Genomic DNA, 19915 nt, shown 5'->3' with positions numbered 1-19915 from the left:
GTAGTCTTTAATATTTTGCACGAGTCTTGGGTAGGATCCTAGAAGCAATGGTTTTCTGAACTTGACATTCATATTATTTTACTCATTCATTCATTCTGTTCTAGCACAGGGGCCTGAAATTATGGCCTCCCATTCACTCTGCCTTGGATTCTTTGCTTAGGGCTGGCACTCTATTACTTGAGCCACATACCAACTTTTGGCATTTTGCTGGCTAAATGGAGATAAGAATCTCACAGACTGGAATTTTCTGCCTGGACTGGTTTTGAACCACAACCCTCAGATCTCATCCACATGAATAGCCATTTCCATGAGCCAAGAGAACTTGGCTTGATCTCAGCATTTCTATTCCTTTTATCACAGATATGAACCTACCACTTAGCCCTCTGAAATATTCCACTTACATAAACTTTGATTACTTATAGTCAACCTCCAGCTTGGATACTCAATTGACTTAACTTCTAACTATTATCAGCTCTAAATTTTTGAAAAAGTTACAGTATTATCCCTGCTCACTGTTATTTTTCATTTTCTGCATTTAATAGAACTGTTTCTTATCTGAAATGAGCTCTCCTTTGGGCTCCTGAAGTTCATTCGTTTCCCTTAGCATCTTCATTAGCGCCTACACACACACAGCAGCGCCTGGCTCAATAAATCTCCTCCTGTAAATGGTGCCTCCTTCAGGTTTCCCCAACAGGCTATCCACTGATTAAAAAATTTCTAGAGAAAATGCCTGACTTTTTTCCTTTGTGTTGAAAGAGCTTCTTGGTTCTTTTTGTTTCCCATTTTCTTAAATAGATTACAGGCACCATGATTCTGCGTACCTTGCCTTGTCTATTGATTCTTCCCTAAGTAGCTTTTTCAGAAGGAATTTCTTGATGAGATATTTCATAAATAAAACAAAGCTAAACCTAAAGTGTTACTCAGTTATTGTCTTCAACTGATGCTGACTTGCTGAAAGCTTTGAAACTACTATTTTGAAATGTTACACTGAAACATAATTTTTCTATTAGAAAGGGCACAGGTACCAAATTGGATTAACTTTTGTTTAGACAAGCTCTAAGTTATTGATTTGGGGATTTTGATATTTAATTATCTAGAGGTCTTTGTGGGGTTTTTTGTTTGTAATTATGGTATTTCCTGAAGTCTCTCTTTTTTTTTCACTTATTCTTTCTTCCATCCTCATTTCTTATGGCTTTTACTTCTGCCATCATCTGTAGTGTCATTTCAGGATGCAATGTTTGATAAGGCATAGAAGCTAAATGTAGAAGTAGCTGCCTTAGTTCATTCCTATTGCTATCAGTAATTATCACAGATTGAGTAATTTTTAAAGAGGAAAGATTCAATTAGCACAGTATTCTGAAGGCTCAGAACTCCAACCCAGCTACAGCTGGTGAAGTCATTCTTTGATGGTGGGGATTTTGTGAAGTCTGATGATGACACAGCACATTCATTACATGAAGAGACTGTCCTGGTTCAAACCTGTTCTCTTCTTAAAATGACATTCCCATTGGATCAGGTCCCATTGGATCCCAATTCCCATTGGATCCCAATGGCCTCATTGGGGAACCAGAGAATTTCAGGCCTATGCAGCTTGCAAGTGACAAGATAAACTGATAAAAGAAAATCTGCCTGAAAACTAAATGTGGGCAGGGACTACAAAAGAATGAGAAAGTTAAGAAGGACAAAAGAATAAAGAAATAAGGATAGGACACTAAATCTTTGAAGTCACAACCTTACAGGAAACAGAAAGGAGAGCCATCCATCAGAAAGCTATCTTCAAAAGACTGTAATTCTCACCATTTAACCCAAGGCCAAGTTTTATAAACAGAAGACAGTGGAAATGGCTGAGCTTCACAGAAGTGCTGTCTTTTGCAAGGCATATTTGTTCCATGTGTCCTCTTTCTCTACCATATTTTTTTCTAAGGAATTTCATTCACCTTTACAATGTTCACATCTTGCCTGAGTTCTTCTCCCACAAGACACATAGATCAAGGATATTTAGTTACCATAAATTCACAGGTAACATATTTAGTGAACTGGTTGGGAAGCTAGGGTTTAAGTTCTCTTTTTGACTTGGACTCATCAAATGGTTAATACTTAAGTGTTACAACTCAGATCCACTGTTACAAGTTTCACCTTAATTACCTCCCTTAATCGCATCCAAATATCACAGTTGTGTTATGCTTATACCCTCTTCTTAATATCTCTCTTTGGTTATTAAATGTCAAACCATAGAAATAGTCAATAAACATTGTCATGATCCTACCCATGAAGAAATATTTTCTTCCATATGAAATTTTTGTCCATGCTTTAGCACATGGAACAAGTTAGTAGAATAACCCCTGGCTGAGGTACTTCAATATTTTTAGTGACAAAGATATGCTGTATATTACATAAGAATAAATTTTAGAGTGGTTTGCCTGCTCCAATCATCCTCTATAAAAGCTGGTATTCATTGTCTTTAATTTATACAGAGGAATATTCAGAGCATGAATGATAAATTAAAGACAATGAATACCAGCTTTTATGACCTTGTCAGTCTTGGAAGAGTGAAGCTCAGAGTGAAATTGAAAAATATCTTAATGAAAAAACATGTTCAACATTTTTCAATACATTGTAAAAATTGAACTTGGCCGGGTGCCAGTGACTCACACCTATAATCCTAACTAGTCAAGACACTAAGGTCTAAGGGTGCCAGTTTGTAGCCAGTCTTGGCAAGAAAGCCCAGTCTGTGAAACTCTTAATTCAAATTAACCAACCAAAGCTAGAAGTGGAACTGTGGATCAAGTGATAGAGTGATAGCCTGAATCATAAAAGCTCAAGGACAGCGCCCAGGCCCAAAGCTCAAGTTCCAGGACCAGCACATTTAAAAAGAAAAATGTTTAAGTTGGGGTAAGGGGACAGGTAAGGTAAGTAATTCCACATGCTTATGAAATATCATAGCTGCTTAAGAAACAGTAAATATAATTGGCATCTAGATTTCCCTTTGGGTCTTTTTTATATTTCATGTAATTTTAAGAGCGGTGTACTGAGAAGTATTTGCTTTGCTCTTGAGTCCACAAACATACTGGAGCAGGACAAATATTTGCATCCCAGAATCCTCCACTTTGTATCTATGCTCTTAATAATGAACCAATCTCTCCTGCAATCACTTTTTAGCCATGTTGGAATCCAGGAAGAACTGACCATCATTCTTGACAAAATGTCAATGATTCTTATTATAGCAAGGCCCCACTGACCAGTCCTGAGACAGTAGACAATTTGACTACTTGACATCACCTCTGACCACCTCTGAACATACCTGTGACCTGAGGCTGTTTTAACTACACCCTCCTCATGCCAGTCTTCCCTATTTAACCTAAAGCAAGTGTCTGTACAGAATTCTCCTCCCAAGTCATGTGGAGATGCTTTGAAGGGCTGTCTTCTAGGGGCTGCCTCCTAGGGGCTGCCATGTAATGATTTTTTTTCCCTTTACTTGGCATGTAAAGGCGAGTAACTAGGCTTCACTTGTGGTACTCCTCCTAAGGGTCTAAAATGCAAATGAACTTGTGGCCAAGAGAACTAATATCTTCTATTCTTCTAAAACCATAGAAAAAATACGTATCAATGGAGTATTTTTCAATGTTAATTCTCTACTAGCTACTTGGCTTTCATTAGAAAAATGTAATGGAAAGTATGGTGAAGTTTAGAGTAACGAAATCTGAGCCTCCACTGTACTAAGACCTCGCTTTGCATCATTTTAGAAAGCAAAAGGCATGTCTTGAATGCCTGTTACTAGACTTCATGTATTTTTTTAGTTGAATCTACTTTCCATACAGGGAATAATTTTTGTAGTGAGAAGAATGTCTTTGCTAACTGCTTTAACCAAGGGTTATTTAAATGTTTCCCCCTTCTTCCTTTTCTTTACTTTTCTTGACTTTAATTAATATTTTATATCACTTCCATTGGGAAATAAGTAAAGCTTAATTTTATATTCTTCTCACACTGTTCTCCCAATGAATGTGTCCTCTGTCTTTCCCCCAGGTTTGTTTCCACAGGGGTTTGTGCTTTAGAGGCTAGTACCTCAGTGATATTTAAACAATTTTGGTGTTTGCAGTTTATAAACCATCTTACATACAATACATTGGTTGATCTTGATTAAACCTATGAGATAATCCAGTATTAGCATTTCCATTTAGCAGGTGAGTGTACAGACTAAAGTAGAAAGTCAAATATAGAGTAGAAACTCATAAACTCAAGTACAGGTCTTTGAACAAATTTCTGAGCTTCTTTCCTTTCTGACTTATTCTCAATGTTAAGAGAGAAAAATGCTTTAAGAGATGATGCTCAGAGAATTCTCGGATAAGAATATGTACCCTTAAGCTTCTGGTTTCCAACAAGGATCCTTGAACCCTGGACACCTGCCTCACCTGGTGGCCTGTTAGACACAACAGTTACGCTGGTGTCATCATGGCTACTAAGAGGAAACTTGATTTTATCAAAAGCTTCCAGAAGGTTCTCTCTCAATCATTCTAGAGTTAAGATTCTCCTGTAGCTGAAGGAGTTAGGACTCAGCAGTTTAAAATCTGGCTACCGTTTTGAAACCTGTCCTACCTCTAAGATGCAGAAACCTTGGCAGATCACACTATGTGCAAATGACCATGACCTGTCTTGCTTGGGCTAGTCAAAGTAGGACCACAGAGGACCAAATTGGCAATGGAAGAAGCAAATTTGATGTTTCTCTTCTTTTTCCCAGATGGCTGCTGTTAAGCCTTCCTTTCAAGTAGGGAGTGCAATAACTGTTAGTGCTATTCAGATGTTTTCTGAAAGTCACCAAGAATTGTGACTCACAGATGAGTCATGGTATGTTTTCTTAGTCTGACTTAAGAAAAACAGGTGTTTATTAAAATCTTCCAAATGCATGCAATATGTGCACAGAATTCCTATGAGGCATCTCTGTCTAGTACTTAAATCTTCATCAACCAATGATGTAGGTTAAACACACTTAAAAGCTATCAAGGACACTACTCAGGAGGCTGAGATCTTAGGATCACAAGTCAAAGCCAGTTCAGGAAAGAGTTTGTGAAGGTCTTATCTCCAATAAACTACAAAAAAAGCTGGAAGTGGAGCTATACTCAAGTTTTAGAGCCCTCACGTTGAGCAAAAAAGCTCAGGAACAGTGTCAAGGTCCTGAGTTGAAGCCCCAGGATTGGCAACAATAAACCAAAAGCCATCAAGATAGAGGAGCAAGGGAAAGATCCTTTGGGGAAAACACTTGGATAGACCTAAGGTGCAGAGAGTTCTACAATAGCTTGTGATTAAGAAGTATAGGGTGACTACACTAAAAGAAGTATAGTAGAAGCAATCTAATAACAAGATGTTATATGATATATAAAGTTTAACTAGATCCATGGGATAGGAAAATTCTAAGGAGTCTGAACCCCCTTTTTCATTAGAAATAGATGACATTGTTTGACAGAAACACATACAAAGAGCAATTATTACAAAAGACCCACAATTGTTGAATATAGATGAGTACACATGATCATTTTATTGTTCTTTAGTATTTCCATGTTTGAATTTGTTCAACATTAAGTGCTGGTAAAATAGTAAAAATAGATAGGGAAAGGAGGGAGGGAGACTTTAAAGCATATTTGCACATCTTTGTCTCCCATGCCACTATGATTTAAAATTTTAACTAAACAAATAGGAAGAAATATACATTTTAGTTGAACTCTCTAACATATTTCTTTGCCCATTTTTCTCCAATAAGTAGACTAAGGCCCTTTGGCTCAAAATTATAACTCCTCAACCAATAGGATAAATTCAAGGGACCTGGTGAACAGTCTAGAACACTGGGAAGATCATGAAGAATATGTTCTAAACAGCTATTCATGGTATATTGACTTGTCTCCTCTCTTGGGCCTTCTTTCCTTCCTGGAAATTAGAATATGAGTGGAGGACAGTGTTAACGAACTTTTATTAATAGTATCTATTCATTATTTTATTTCATTAATTCTCTTTAAGGAGTTGTACAAAGAGATTTTAATTCAACATGTCATTTTGTCAGTACAATGTACCTTGATCAATATTACTCCTTTCCTCATTCTCTCCATCAACCCAATATCAACCCAATATCAACTCAAGTTACCTGGTTTCATTTGCACATATGTGCATTGAATATTATGACTATATCCATCTACCTATTTCTCTCCATTTATCTGTACCCCCTTCTCCTTGATCTCCAACCCCCTTATAACAAAACATGCGTCCGCTTTCTGGCATCAATTTTATTAAGTTATAAGTTAGTTGTTCAAAAGAGTTACTCCATTAGTGTACCATACTTTCTCTAGACACATTTATCTGTTTTATTTATTTTTGGCTTTGTTTCTTTGTCTTTGGACTCCCTTAAATGCATCATCAAAGAATGTGACATATTGTTTATAAATTTACAATATACCCTAATTCTTTCTTCTTCACATCAGTATACTAGACGAAATACAAATACATGTGTGTACAGAGAAAGTTTTGAATGTGTATGTGTGTGTATGTGCATGTGTCCTAAGACAAAAATAGCTGCCTACAGTTATGAGTGTGGGTCTGTATCGCACATATATACACTGTGTGTAAATAAAATATTCTTTGTCTTCACAAGTTGTTTCTAAAATAAGGCTTTAGCAGAAGTTATCTACTTGATGTTATAGGTCTGGAATTGCCTGATTGTGTATCTTTTCTTCTCTGAAATTTTAATTTTGTTGAAAAAGGACAGATTAAGAAGGCAAAACCCCCAGGAACTATAACACAGCTTAATAAAGGGATGCAGCTGAAATGAACGCAGAAAATATTGTTAATCACTTTCTAATACTCTGTGCATGGACATACTGATGAATTATCTGAAACCGGATCCATGACCCTGCAGTCTGACATTTGCAAAGCAGTGGGGTAATAAATGCAAGGCAAATACCCAACTGGGTGGCTCCATGTGATTGGCAATTTCATCTCTTCCTTTCCTTTGATACACAGAGTGCCATTTTGATCTCCCTTTCCAGAGAACTGAGTCCCAAGGATCATTTCTGCTTTTCAAAGTTTGCTTTTCAAATGTGTTTCTATCTCCTGTGTTTATCTACTATGGGTTGTTAACATTGGTCCAGGGAGGGTTAAACAGATCATGACAACTTTGTTGTGAGTTATAATTCAAAGGCTACCAAGCACACATCGTGTGTGTTCTGTCTCAAATTGGGATGAGACTATAAAATTCTCCTCTAAGAGTTTAAAGAACTATCATTGTCTATTTACTAGCTGGAGACTGTGTGTGGAATACATGTGGTTGGTACACAAGAGAAAATGGTCATTTAACCCTGAGTTCACTGCTGAGAAGTTTGTTCTGTATAAAATCTAATGTACATTTGATATGACAGAAGTCTTCATTTATACACTTTATTTTAGGATAGGAATAGTTCATGTACTGAAAATATATAAAGTAATTTCTGAACTAGGAGATGAATTGTTGATCCACTTTGATTGAACATACTGATTCCAATTTTCTTCTTTCTTCTTAAATAGAAATTCTCCTCACTCAGTTAACCATTTCCATTTTTTCTCTCTCAGAATGAGAGTAAATTATTTCTGTTAAAACAGATCATTGCTGGGCTTGATACAGTAGTGACATCAACTATTAACAACATTACAAAATATTTCTTTAAAAGAAATTAATAGGGCTGGTAACCTGTGGATCACACCTATAACTCTAGTTACTAGAAGACTGATATCTAGAGGTCTATGGTTCAATACCAGCCAAGAAAGAAAAACCTGTGCAAGTACATCCCCAATTAACCAGCAAGATACTGGACTGGAGATATGGTCCAACAAATAGAATTACCTGCACCAGTGAAGGAATTCCATTTCCTTTTGAATGGGACAAAGTAATTCTTTCTGAAAGATGCATAGAATTCCATTTTGTATATGTACCACATTTTCTTGATTCACTTATCTACAGAGGGGCCTCTGAGTTGGTTCCATATTTTAGCGATGACAAATTGTGCTTCCATGAACATATTTTCGCTGGTGGCTTTAGTGTGGTCTTGCTTGTAATCTTTTGGGTAGATGACCAAAAGTGGGGCTACTGGTTCATAAAGGAGTTCTATCTTTAGCCTTCTGAGGAACCTCCATACTGCTTTCCAGAGTGGTTGAACAAGTTTGCATTCCTACCAACAGTGCAGTAGGGTTTCCTTTTGGCCACATCCCCTCAAGCGTCTATTATTATTAGTTTTCTTGATAATGGACATCCTTACTGAGGTGAGGTGGAATAACAATGTTTTCACTTGCATTTCTTTTATAGCCAGTGATGTTGAGCACTTCTTCATGTGTCTCTTGGCCATTCTCATTTCCTCTTCAGAGAAGTCTCTTTTTAGATCTTTAGCTCATTTGTTGAGGGGGCAGTTGGTTCTTTGAGGATTTGTTTTGAAGGAATTTAATTTTTTGAGTTCTATGTATATTATAAATAAGGTCTTTGTCTGTTGTATGGCCGGTGAAGATCTCCTCCCATTCTGTGGGTTTTCTATTTATCTTGCAAGCTATGTTCTTTGCCATGCAGAAGCTCAGCAGCTTGATGCAATCCCATTTGTCCAACCTTTCTTTGATTTCTTGTGTTTCTGACCCTTTATTAAGAAAGTTTTGTCCTGTGCCAAGGAGCCCAAGTATATCTCCTAGTGTTTTTGTGGTATCTGCTTTTACCTCAAGGTCTTTGATCCATTTCGAATTGAATCTGGTGGAAGGAGATATATGAGGATATAAGTTTTAGTTTGTAGAGGTATCAAAAACAATCTTACCAGCATCATTTGTTTTTTGTTTTTTTTTTTGTTTTTTGTTTTTTTGGCCAGTCCTGGGGCTTGGACTCTGGGCCTGAGCACTGTCCCTGGCTTCTTTTTGCTCAAGGCAAGCACTCTGCCACTTGAGCCACAGCGTCACTTCTGGCCATACCTGCATCATTTGTTAAAGAGGCTGCCTTTCTTCCATCCTATTTTTTTTAGCTCCTTTATCAAAGATAATGTAGCCATTTGTCTGCGGGTTCATTTCTGTGTCTTCAGTTCTGTACCATTGGTCCTCAGGCCTCTTCTTGTGCCAATACCAAGCTGTTTTTATGACTCTAGTTTTGTATTAGAGTTTGAAGTTTGGTATTGAAATTCCTCCAGTACTGTTCTTTATACTTCCGATTGTTTTTGCTATTCAGGGTCTTTAATTGTTCCATATGAATTTTTGGATTGCTTCCTCTATTTCATGAAAGAATGGTATTGTGATGTTGATGGGTATTACATTGAACTTATAGATAGCCTTTGACAATGTTAATCCTCCCAATGTTAATGCTCCCAAGGAGCATGGGAGGTTTTTGCATTTCCTTAGTTCTGCTTTAATTTCCTTTTCCAGGTTTTCAAAATTCTCACCATAGAGGTCTTTCACTTCTTTGGTTAAAGTTAATCCTACATATTTTTTGTTGTTGTTTTTGAGGCTATTGCAAAAGGAGTTGCTTTCCTGATTTCAGCCTCACTCTTTTGATTTAACTTCAGAGAAATGAAAAAAATGGAAAAGAGGAAAAAAAGTAAGAAAAAACAATAGTATAACAATAAATAACAATAGAACAACAGTAAATACAAAAAGGTAATAATCCAAAAGGCAATAAAAAATCTTAAAAAATAAATAAGAAACAAACAAACAAATGAACTATGTAGGTATAGAACTCTGCTAAATTTGAGGGTAGTAAGCTTGAAAGGTAGTGATTTCTGGTATCCAGGGGCTGAATTTTTTCTGTATGCGATGGGGAATTAAGCCTATTTAATGCTGTTGTTTTCTGTGTTTATCACTAAGGATGAGAAAGAAAAAGGAGAAGAGTTTTAAACAGTGAAGTATCTGTTACAAATGAAATAAAAAAGAATACAAATTGGAAAATATAAAAGTAGAGAGAGTGAGAGAAGGAAAAGAAAGAAGAAAAAGGGGGGATATGAGAACTAAGTTAAAAAATGAAAATTTAAGATTAACACTTTAAAAATATTTAAAAATAGAAAGAAATAAAAATATGACAATGAAAAATTACACAAAATTTGAAAAGTTATAATTGTTAAAAAGAAGTCTTCCTTTGGGTGGTCTTGTGTCTGTCCTGTGTCCTCTTTCCAGTCTGAATGTGGCCTTTGGTTTCCTTGCGGTGGTCTATTTTACTGCTGCCTGGCTGGTTTAAGTAACTTACAGTTTGCGGGGAGCAGGTCTGCTGAGACCCTCATCCTTGGATAGTTTATTTCTAGCACCGTGTAGTGCCTGTGTCTTGAGGGTAGGAGTTGGGTGTTCTCTGTAGCTGGGAGATGCCAATCAGTCTGTATGGGGACTGTGGCTTCTCCCAGTCTGTTTGCTGAGGTGCTCTTTTGTCCCGCCAGTAGTTGCTCTCCACTTTTTATTTTAGAAACTCCTGCAGCCTGCCAAGCTGCAGATGTGCAGAAGGGCAGAGCCACTTCTGGCTGTGTTTACCTGAGGCTGAAAGCCTAGCACCCCAGGAAGTTCCTTCTACCTGGGTGTGGAGACCTTCCCCTGGGCAGTGCTGGCTTTTACTGATCAGATTCCTTTCCCCTTTCGAAAGATAGCCCCTTCATCCTCACTTTTTCCTGGCCCACTTTATTTCCTGTCTGCTCTGCCAGGTCTATGCCAGAGTCAAAGATGGCATTTTCCTCTGGTAGCTGGGAAGGGTTACCTTCCAATTGCTGTTCTGTGGGTGTGAGTGAGAGTGAGAATGTCTTTTGTGGGGTACTCACGCTTTCTCTGGATTTTCAGACCATCCACGATCTTCTTGCAATCTGTGTCTGTCTGCCACCAGCCTAGAGGATTTCTCTCCTCGTCACTGATGCGCTCTGTAGGTGAGTGGAAAGCCACGCACTCTAGTAAAGTGGCAGCAGGCAGCTACGCAGCTGCTGCCCAGAAGTCCAACCTGTTTTCTCAAGCCTGCTGCCTAGATTTTCCCTTTCTGGCCGGAATCTCTATACTATTATGACTTACTTGGAGTGATTTTCTAGCTGTGGAACTTTCATTGGAATATTAAAACTGGGTTCTTCCAGCTGCAACTTTTTAAATGGATTTTAACTAAACCTCACTAACAAGCAGACAAGAGAGAGATGGAAAGAAGAGAGGAAGGAAGGAAGGAAGGAAGGAAGGAAGGAAGGAAGGAAGGAAGGAAGGAAGGAAGGAGGAGGGAGGAAGAGGGAAGGGAGAAAAGAAAGAAAAGTTGAAGGGGTAGACACCACAGACCAACTGGATAGAAATTTGGTAGTCAATTGCTTTGATTTCACCAAACTAGCATATTTAAAAGCATATTTATATATTTAATAGCATAAATATCAGCACATTCTTCAAGCCTACTAGCTCCCACCTTGTAATTTAACAAGATAATAGTTATCAGCATCATCTCAATTAATTATGAACCTTGTTTTAAGTTTTTAAGTTTATATAAGAGAAAACCTATTCATAAGTTTCAAACTTTCATACAACTGGACAATTGAGCAATTGTCTTCTTAATCAAATTACCAAATCTTAAACAAGACTAAGAGTGATAACCAGACTCTTGCTAGATTGTATGTGAAACTCCTACAAACCCCAGGATGAGTGGAGCTGAAATGGACATCATTATCATTTTTATTTTGCACAGCTAATATTCACTTTTTTGTGTATGCCAGGGCATTGTACCTTAGTTATTTTACTCAAGACAGATGCTCTACCAGTAAGCCATACCTTCACTTCTGGCCTTTTGGTGGTTAATTGGAGATAAGTGTCTCACAATTTGGCTTCTTTCTTGAGCTAGCTTTGAACTGCTGCCCTCAGACCTTACCCTCCAGAATAGCTAGGATTGTAGAATTACTTAACTTTTCTAACTGAGGGAGAACAAAACCACTCCCATCAGATGGTAATTTTAATCATCTCATCACCTCTGCAAAGCACAGAACCAGACACAGAGTCTCTCACATCAAACCACATTGAAAGCTGAGCTGTTTTTTTTAGTCTTGTATCTTTCTGACACTGTAAACCCTTTTTTATGAATCAGTTCTGCATTTAAAATAGAATATATGTGAAAACTTCAGAAGTGTAAATAAATGTATTGTAATACTTTATTTTCAAGGTTTAGAAGATAGGCCCAAAATAATCTGTGATAGATTAGTATAGTAAGTTTTGCAATTTAAAGACCATACTTGTCTGTTCACTCTACTCCTGCTCCAGTGAAATAGGAACTTTTCTCAAATTTTCAAACAATGAATATATCACCTTATGTAGCAGAAAAGGAGCATTGTCCTCAGTTTAAATTCTACATGAAGTGAACAAATGAGAGGAAGCAGGAATTTGAATTGGCATCTGGCTCCCCATCAAATTTCAACTTGAGATTTTCAAAATGAATTCTATTAACAAGTAGGACAGAAGTGAAAACGTGACCATTGAGGCAGTGGCATTGAACTGAATGGATATCTGCCTCAAGGAATATTGGAAAATGGAGGAGGATTAAAAAACAAACGTAATACATATGATAAAATGTGTTATTCAAATTATATGAAATAGGACTTCCGGGAAGACAGCGGAGGAGCAGCAGAGCCCTAGCTGAGGTCCCTCCAACATCGCAGTTTTCCCATCCCAGAGAAACTTTTACTCCTAGAAAGACAGCTCAAGTTATAACAGTATAGAGATTCTGGCCAGGAAGGAAAAATCAACTTTGCTGGCCTGAAAACACAGATTTGAGCTCTGGGTGGTGATCCACCACACGCCAGTGCCAGCGCTGGCACAGCGCCCTGCACTCCACGCACCTAAACCACACCAGTGGCAAGCAGGGGGAATCCTCCAGGCAGCGGCAGACACACACGGATCGCAGGCTGATCATGGACGGACAGAAATCTCAGAGAAAGCATGAGCACCCCAAGAAAGACATTCTCACTTGCGCCCACAGAGCAGCTCCTTGAAAGTTTCCCTTCCCCCACCGCCAGAGCAAGTGCCAGCTTTGACACTGGCATAGGGCCAGACCAGACTGGAACTAAAGCGGGCCTGGGGAAACGAGGACAAAGCGGCCATCTTTGAAAAGGGCAAGAGGGACCAATCAGTGAGAGCCAGCTCCGCCCAGGAGAACGCCCCCTGCTCTGGCGGGAGGCTTGTTCTGGGCTACAGCTCACACACTCAGGTAAACTCAGCCAGAGGTGCTGGCCCTCCCCACCGGAATTTCTAAATTAAAACTGAAAGCGGCTAGCAGCTACCGGCGGCACAGAGCAAGCAGATGGGAGAACAAACAGTTCCCGAGACAGATAAATGGTCCTGTCACAGAGGAAGCCCAATTCCCAGCCCGAAACAGAGCTGAATTCCATAGCCAGCTCCGCCCAGGAGGCCACCCCGCCCAGGAGGGAGGAACCTCCCCCAGGCAAGCGACTCTCAGCCAGGTAAACCAGGCCAGAGGCACCCCACCCTGCTGAGTCCACAGTCTATTCAAAGCCAGGCGTTAAAGGCAGTGGCCCCACAGCAGACGGGAGGAGCCACAGTTCCCAAGTCTGCTCTTGTGCCCCACCTACAGTGGACGCCCAAGGCCTACCTGCAAGCTGTGTGAACCACAGAGCCCCAGGATTTCACTAACAGGAGAGGACGGTCAGAACAGATCCACCCCCTGCAAACTGAAAGCAAATCAAACCAGCCAAGCAGCAAAATAGACTGCAGACCATCGCAAGGAAACCAGAGACTGGAGAAAGCCCACCAAAACAAGGAAGACTTCATTTTTTTTTTTCAAAACATTTTTTAAGCTTTTTTTTTCTTTTCCATTTCTGAAACATCACTGGTTTTTCGGTTCTCCATTTATACCTGTTTGTTATATCAAGTTTTTTGTTGTTGTTCTTGTTCATTTTACTGTTTTTTTTTTCTTTTTTTTAAATAAGTTTTGTCTGTTTTGTGAATTTGTCTTCCAGTATATTTTCTTTATTTCTCTCTTCACATTCTTTTACTTTAAATTTTTACTTTCCTATGAATAACATCTCTACCTTTTTCTGCTAACACTCCATTGACTATCATTTTAACCTTGTTCTTTCTACTGATTCTACTCTTCTACACATTTCCACAACACTGAAACTAACCCAAATCATCACCCCCCATAGACTTTACTCTATTCTCTTTACTATCTCTAACTTACCCTCCTGACCTACTTCCAGGACCTCCAGATTCCATTGACCCCTGGTGATTGGATAGAGGGTATCTCTGCTCAAACAGAGTGAATCAAAGGGGTTCAAAGACAAAGAAATACAGTCCAAAAAGAACTTAATATAAGAACAAAAATTGCTCATAGGGGTGTAACACTAAATAAATAACTACTGAATACAGGGCTCAGGAGTGGTTGTTATATCAAAATTGTATTCTTTAGGAACACCAAATCTAACTTTATATACTTTAATACTTATATACTTTATCTAACTTTATATACTTTATATATATATTTGTATATAATTGTGAATTTCTAAGATTTACACAACAGAGCTTGGTAAGGTCTGGTTTGGGTCTTAAACGGTGCTCACAAGTGCTTGTAGATTGGCATTACCAATCCAAATGGGCAGAAGAAACACAAGAAAAATGGCAAACAATGGAGTATCATCTCCCACTCAAAACAAGCAGGAAGCAGAGCAGTCAATCAAAGACATAGAAGAGAACCCTCAAAATGCTCTACAAAGTCTACTGATAAGAATGTTAAATGAAAAGTTTGAATCTTTTCAGTCAACTATTCTAGAGTATGAGGAGGCAAAGCAAAAAGTAATGGAGAATTTCATGGCCTTCACAAATAGAAAGATAATTGAACTTCAAGAGTCAAACAAAAAGATAGATACCCAGCTAAAAGATTTGAGAGACAGCACTCAAAACCAAATCAATGAAGTAAAGAAGTGCAAGCAGGACCTAAGAGGTAAGTATAGTAAGGACCTGGAGAACATCAGGAAAGTCCATTCAGAAGGAAAAGAGATTTGAAATCAAGTAGCTAGCCTACAGTCCCGACTAACTGAAGCAGAGGATAGAATCTCAGGAGCTGAAGATTCCCTATAATCTATGGCGAAAGATCAAAAATTGATACAAAACCAATCCTATCGACAAAACAGATCACTCCAGGAGATGCAAGACACAATCAGGAAGCCCAATTTAAGGATAATATGTATTGAGGAAAACCTGAACAAGGAAGTTAATGGAATAGGCAACCTATTTTACAGAATATTAGCCAAGAACTTCCCAAATATCTAGAAGGATAGGCCTATACAGATATAAGAAGCATTTAGAACCCCAAACCGACCAGACCAGAATAGGACATCCCACCAACACGTTGTGATCAAAACAGGATCAGTAGAGTCCAAGGAAAGAATCCTTAAAGCTGTTAGGGAGAAGAAAACAATCGCATATAAAGGAAAAGCAATCAGAATAACCCCAGACTTCTCAGCAGAGACCATGAAAAAAAGGAGAGCCTAGAATGAGGTATGACAAACCCTAAATAAAAATAACTACCAACCAAGAATACTGTACCCAGCTAAACTCTCATTCATAGCCAAAGGTCAAATAAAAGTCTTCCACAGTAAGGAAAAACTGAAACAATATATCTCCAGCAAACCAGCTTTACAGAAAATCCTCAAAAATGTACTATACAGGGAAAATGATCACGATCCCAATGCAGACAGAGAAATGAACCCTAAATAGTAAATCAGAATATCAGATTACCAAATGGGAAGACACAGCCTTTAACAAGATAGGGATAATGAAAGGAACAAATGATCAGCTTTCCATCCTAACTCTCAACATTAATGGACATTATTCACCAATCAAACGACATAGGCTCATAAGTTGGATCAAAAATCAAGATCCATCTTTCTGCTGCCTCCAAGAGACACATCTATCCAGCAAAAGTAAACATCTTCTAAAAGTGAAAGGCTGGAATCAAATCTATCAAGCAAATGGCCCCATAAGCAGGCCGGAGTTGCAATCCTAGTATCAGACAAAATTGACTTCAAATTAAAAAAGGTAAGAAGAGAAAAAGAAGGTTACTACATACTAATAAAGGGATCTCTCCTACAGGAAGATATAACCATCCTAAATATCTACACACCAAATACAGGAGCACCCAACTTCATCAAACAAACAGCACTGACTCTGAAAACATTCATAGACCTAAACACATTGATAGTTGGGGACTTTAACACTCCACTATCACCTCTGGACAGATCAACATGCCAAAAACTGAACAAAGAAACCACAGAACTCAATAATTGCATAGACCAACTAGACTAAATCGCCATCTACAGAATATTCCATCCAGCAACAACAGAATAAACATTCTTCTCTGCGGCACATGCAACATTCTCCAAAATAGATCACATCTTAGGGCATAAAGAAAATCTTTACAAATTCAGAAGTATCAAAAACATTCCCTGCATTCTCTCAGACCACAATGGAATAAAATTAGAGCTCAATTCAAACAGCCACCACAGAAAATCCTACAATTCATGGACACTAAACACTGCTAAACCATTAGTGGGTCATTGAACAAATTAAAACGGAAATTCAAATGTTTATGGAATTCAACCAAAATGAAGACACAAAGTACCAGCTACTTTGGGACACAGCAAAGGCAGTACTCAGAGGAAAATTTATATCTCTGAATGCATACGCCAACAAACTGGAGAAACGCCAACTCAATAATTTAAGGAAGCACCTTAATTTCCTTGAAAGAGAACAACAAGCCAAACCCCAAGTCAGTAGATGGAAGCAAATAATTAAAATCAAATCAGAATTAAATCAATTAGAGATAAAAAAAAATCAAAGAATCAACAAAACAAATATTTGGTTCTTTGAGAAAATCAACAAGATAGACAGACCCCTAGCAAACCTGACCAAATAATGGAGGCAGCACACTAAAATAAACAAGATAAGAGATGAAACAGGTAACATCACCACAGAAACAACCAAAATTCAGAACATAATAAGGGACTATTTTGCAAACCTTTATGCGAACAAATTCAAGAACTTGGAAGAAATGGATGATTTCCTAGAAAAAATTAATATCCCCAAACTCAACCATGAAGATTTAAACCTTCTAAACAGACCCATATGCAGTATTGAAATAGAAACGGTAATAACTGATCTCCCATCCAAGAAAAGCCCAGGTCCAGACGGATTCACAACAGAATTCTACAAAGCCTTCAAAGCAGAACTCACACCAGTATTTCTCAAACTCTTCAAAGAAATTGAAAGAGAACGCTCACTACCAGACACGTTCTAGGAAGCTCTAAGACCGAGGCTGAAATCAGGAAAATAACTCCTTTTGCAATAGCCTAAAAAAACATAAAAAACCTAGGAATAACCTTAACCAATGAAGTGAAAGACTTCTATGATGAGAATTTTAAAATCATGAAAAATGAAATTAAGTCAGAACGAAGGAAATGGAAAAACCTCCCATGCTCCTGGATTGGGAGGATTAATATAATCAAAATGGCAATGTTGCCAAAGGCTATCTACAAATTCAATGCAATACCAATTAATGTTGGGCTCTCTCTCTCTACTTCCCCTCCGCTTGGGGTCAAAAGGGCTTGTCCACCCCTTCCTGGGTGGTCCTTTATCGCTCTCATGTGGGAGTGATGGCCACAGGTAGTCTCGGTGGCGTGTGGTCGCAGGGTGCCCCAAAACCGCCAAGAACGACACGGATGCGTGGGCCCCTGGAGAAAACCTCTAGGGCTTCTGTTTATTCAAATAAGGAGCCCCCCAGATATACCCCAAAGGCGGGCACAAGAGAGGGGCCCCTGATTGGTCCCAGGGAATGTCCCTCAAGTGATGTCAGGAGACTTCCTTTGTGGGCAGAGGTCCAGCCCCCCAAGGATGGGCCCTTGGTGTACCCCTCTGGCATAGCACATGTGCTAGCCCCAGGAACAGGGGCTTCTCTTCCTGTTAAAGACAGGAAGGGGAGGGACAGGCCAAGGTTAGCTGTGGGCCCATTAAAGGCACAGCTGAACCCAACAGATTAATATCCCAACACCATTTTTTAATGAAATAGAGGAAGCAATCCAGAAATTCATATGGGGGCTGGGGATATGGCCTAGTGGCAAGAGTGCTTGCCTTGTATACATGAGGCCTTGGGTTCAATTCCCCAACACCACATATGCAGAAAATGGCCAGAAGTGGCGCTGTGGCTCAAGTGGCAGAGTGCTAGCCTTGAGCAAAAAGAAGCCAGGGACAGTGCTCAGGCCCTGAGTCCAAGCCCCAGGACTTGCCAGAAAAAAAAAAAAAAAAAAAAAGAAAGAAAGAAAGAAAGAAAAAAAAAAAACAGCAGAAATTCATATGGAACAATAAAAGACCCAGAATATCAAAAACAATCCTAAGCAGAAAGAACAGTGCTGGAGGAATTATAATACCAAACTTCAAGCTGTATTATAAAGCTATAGTAATAAAAACAGCTTAGTATTGGCACCGGAACAGGCCTGAAGACCAATGGAATAGAATTGAAGACCCAGAAATGAACCTACACAACTACTTTGATAAAGGAGCTAAAACAATACTTTGGAAGAAACAAATGGTGCTGGCAAAACTGGTTCAACACATGCAACAAACTAAAACTAGAACCTTATATATCACCCTGCACCAAAATCAATTCCAAATGGATCAAAGACCTCGAAATCAAAACAGACACCCTGAAAACACTAAAGGAAGGAGTAGGAGAAACACTTGGGCTCCTTGGCACAGGATGGAACATCCTTAACAAAGACCCAAAAAGGCTACAAATCAAAGAAACGTTGGACAAATGGGACAGCATCAAACTGCAGAGCTTCTGCAGGGCAAAAAACATAGCTCGCAAGATAAACAGAAAGCCCACAGATTGGGAGAACATCTTTACTGGCCATTTAACGGGCAAAGGCCTCATATCTAAAATATATGCAGAACTAAAAGAATTACCCTCATCCAAAACAAAAACACAAAGAACCAATAGCCCCCTCATCAAGTGGGCTAAAGAATTACAAAGAGACTTCTCTGATGAGGAAATGAGAAGGGCCTAGAGACATATGAAAAAGTGCTCTACATCACTGGCCATAAAAGAAATGCAAATCAAAACAACATTGAGATTCCATCTCACCCCAGTAATAATGTCCTATATCAAGAAAACTAATAATAACAATTGTTGGAGGGGATGTGGCCAAAATGGAACCCTACTTCATTGCTGGTGGGAATGTAAACTGGTTCAGCCACCCTGGAAAGCGGTATGGATATTCCTCAGAAGGCTAAACATAGAGATCCCCTAGGACCCAGCAGCCCCACTTTTGGGCATCTACCCAAAAGACCACAAACAAGAACACACTAAAGCCACCAGCACAACAATGTTCGTCACAGTGCAATTTGTCCTAGCTAGAATTTGGAACCAACCCAGATGCCCCTCAGTAGATGAATGGATCAGGAAAATGTGGTACATATACACAATGGAATTTTATGCCTCTATCAAAAAGAATGACATTGCCCCATTCGTAAGGAAATGGAAGGACTTGGAAAAAGTTATACTAAGTGAAGTGAGCCAGACCCAAAGAAACATGGACTCTATGGTCTCCCTTATTGGTAATAATTAGCACAGGTTTAGGCAAGTAACAGCAGAGGATCACAAGAGCCTAATAGCTGTACCTTTATGAACACATAGATGATGCTAAGTGAAATGAACTCTATGTTATGGAAACAATTGTTATATCACAGTTATAACTACTTTCAACATGCCATGTGTAACTGTAGCATCTATTATTGATGTTGTTCTTGTATACCCTTCCTGTGGTTGTACCTACACTATCTCTGTATCTTATCTGAGTATACTGGAAACCATGTATATTGGCATTAGAACTAGGAAATTGAAAGGAAATACTAAAATCGAGAGACACAGGGTAAAAAAAGACAA

This window comes from Perognathus longimembris, chromosome 2 (genome assembly GCF_023159225.1).
Source record: "Perognathus longimembris pacificus isolate PPM17 chromosome 2, ASM2315922v1, whole genome shotgun sequence".
Taxonomy (NCBI): domain Eukaryota; kingdom Metazoa; phylum Chordata; class Mammalia; order Rodentia; family Heteromyidae; genus Perognathus; species Perognathus longimembris.
Note: the sequence above shows the minus strand (reverse complement) of the source record.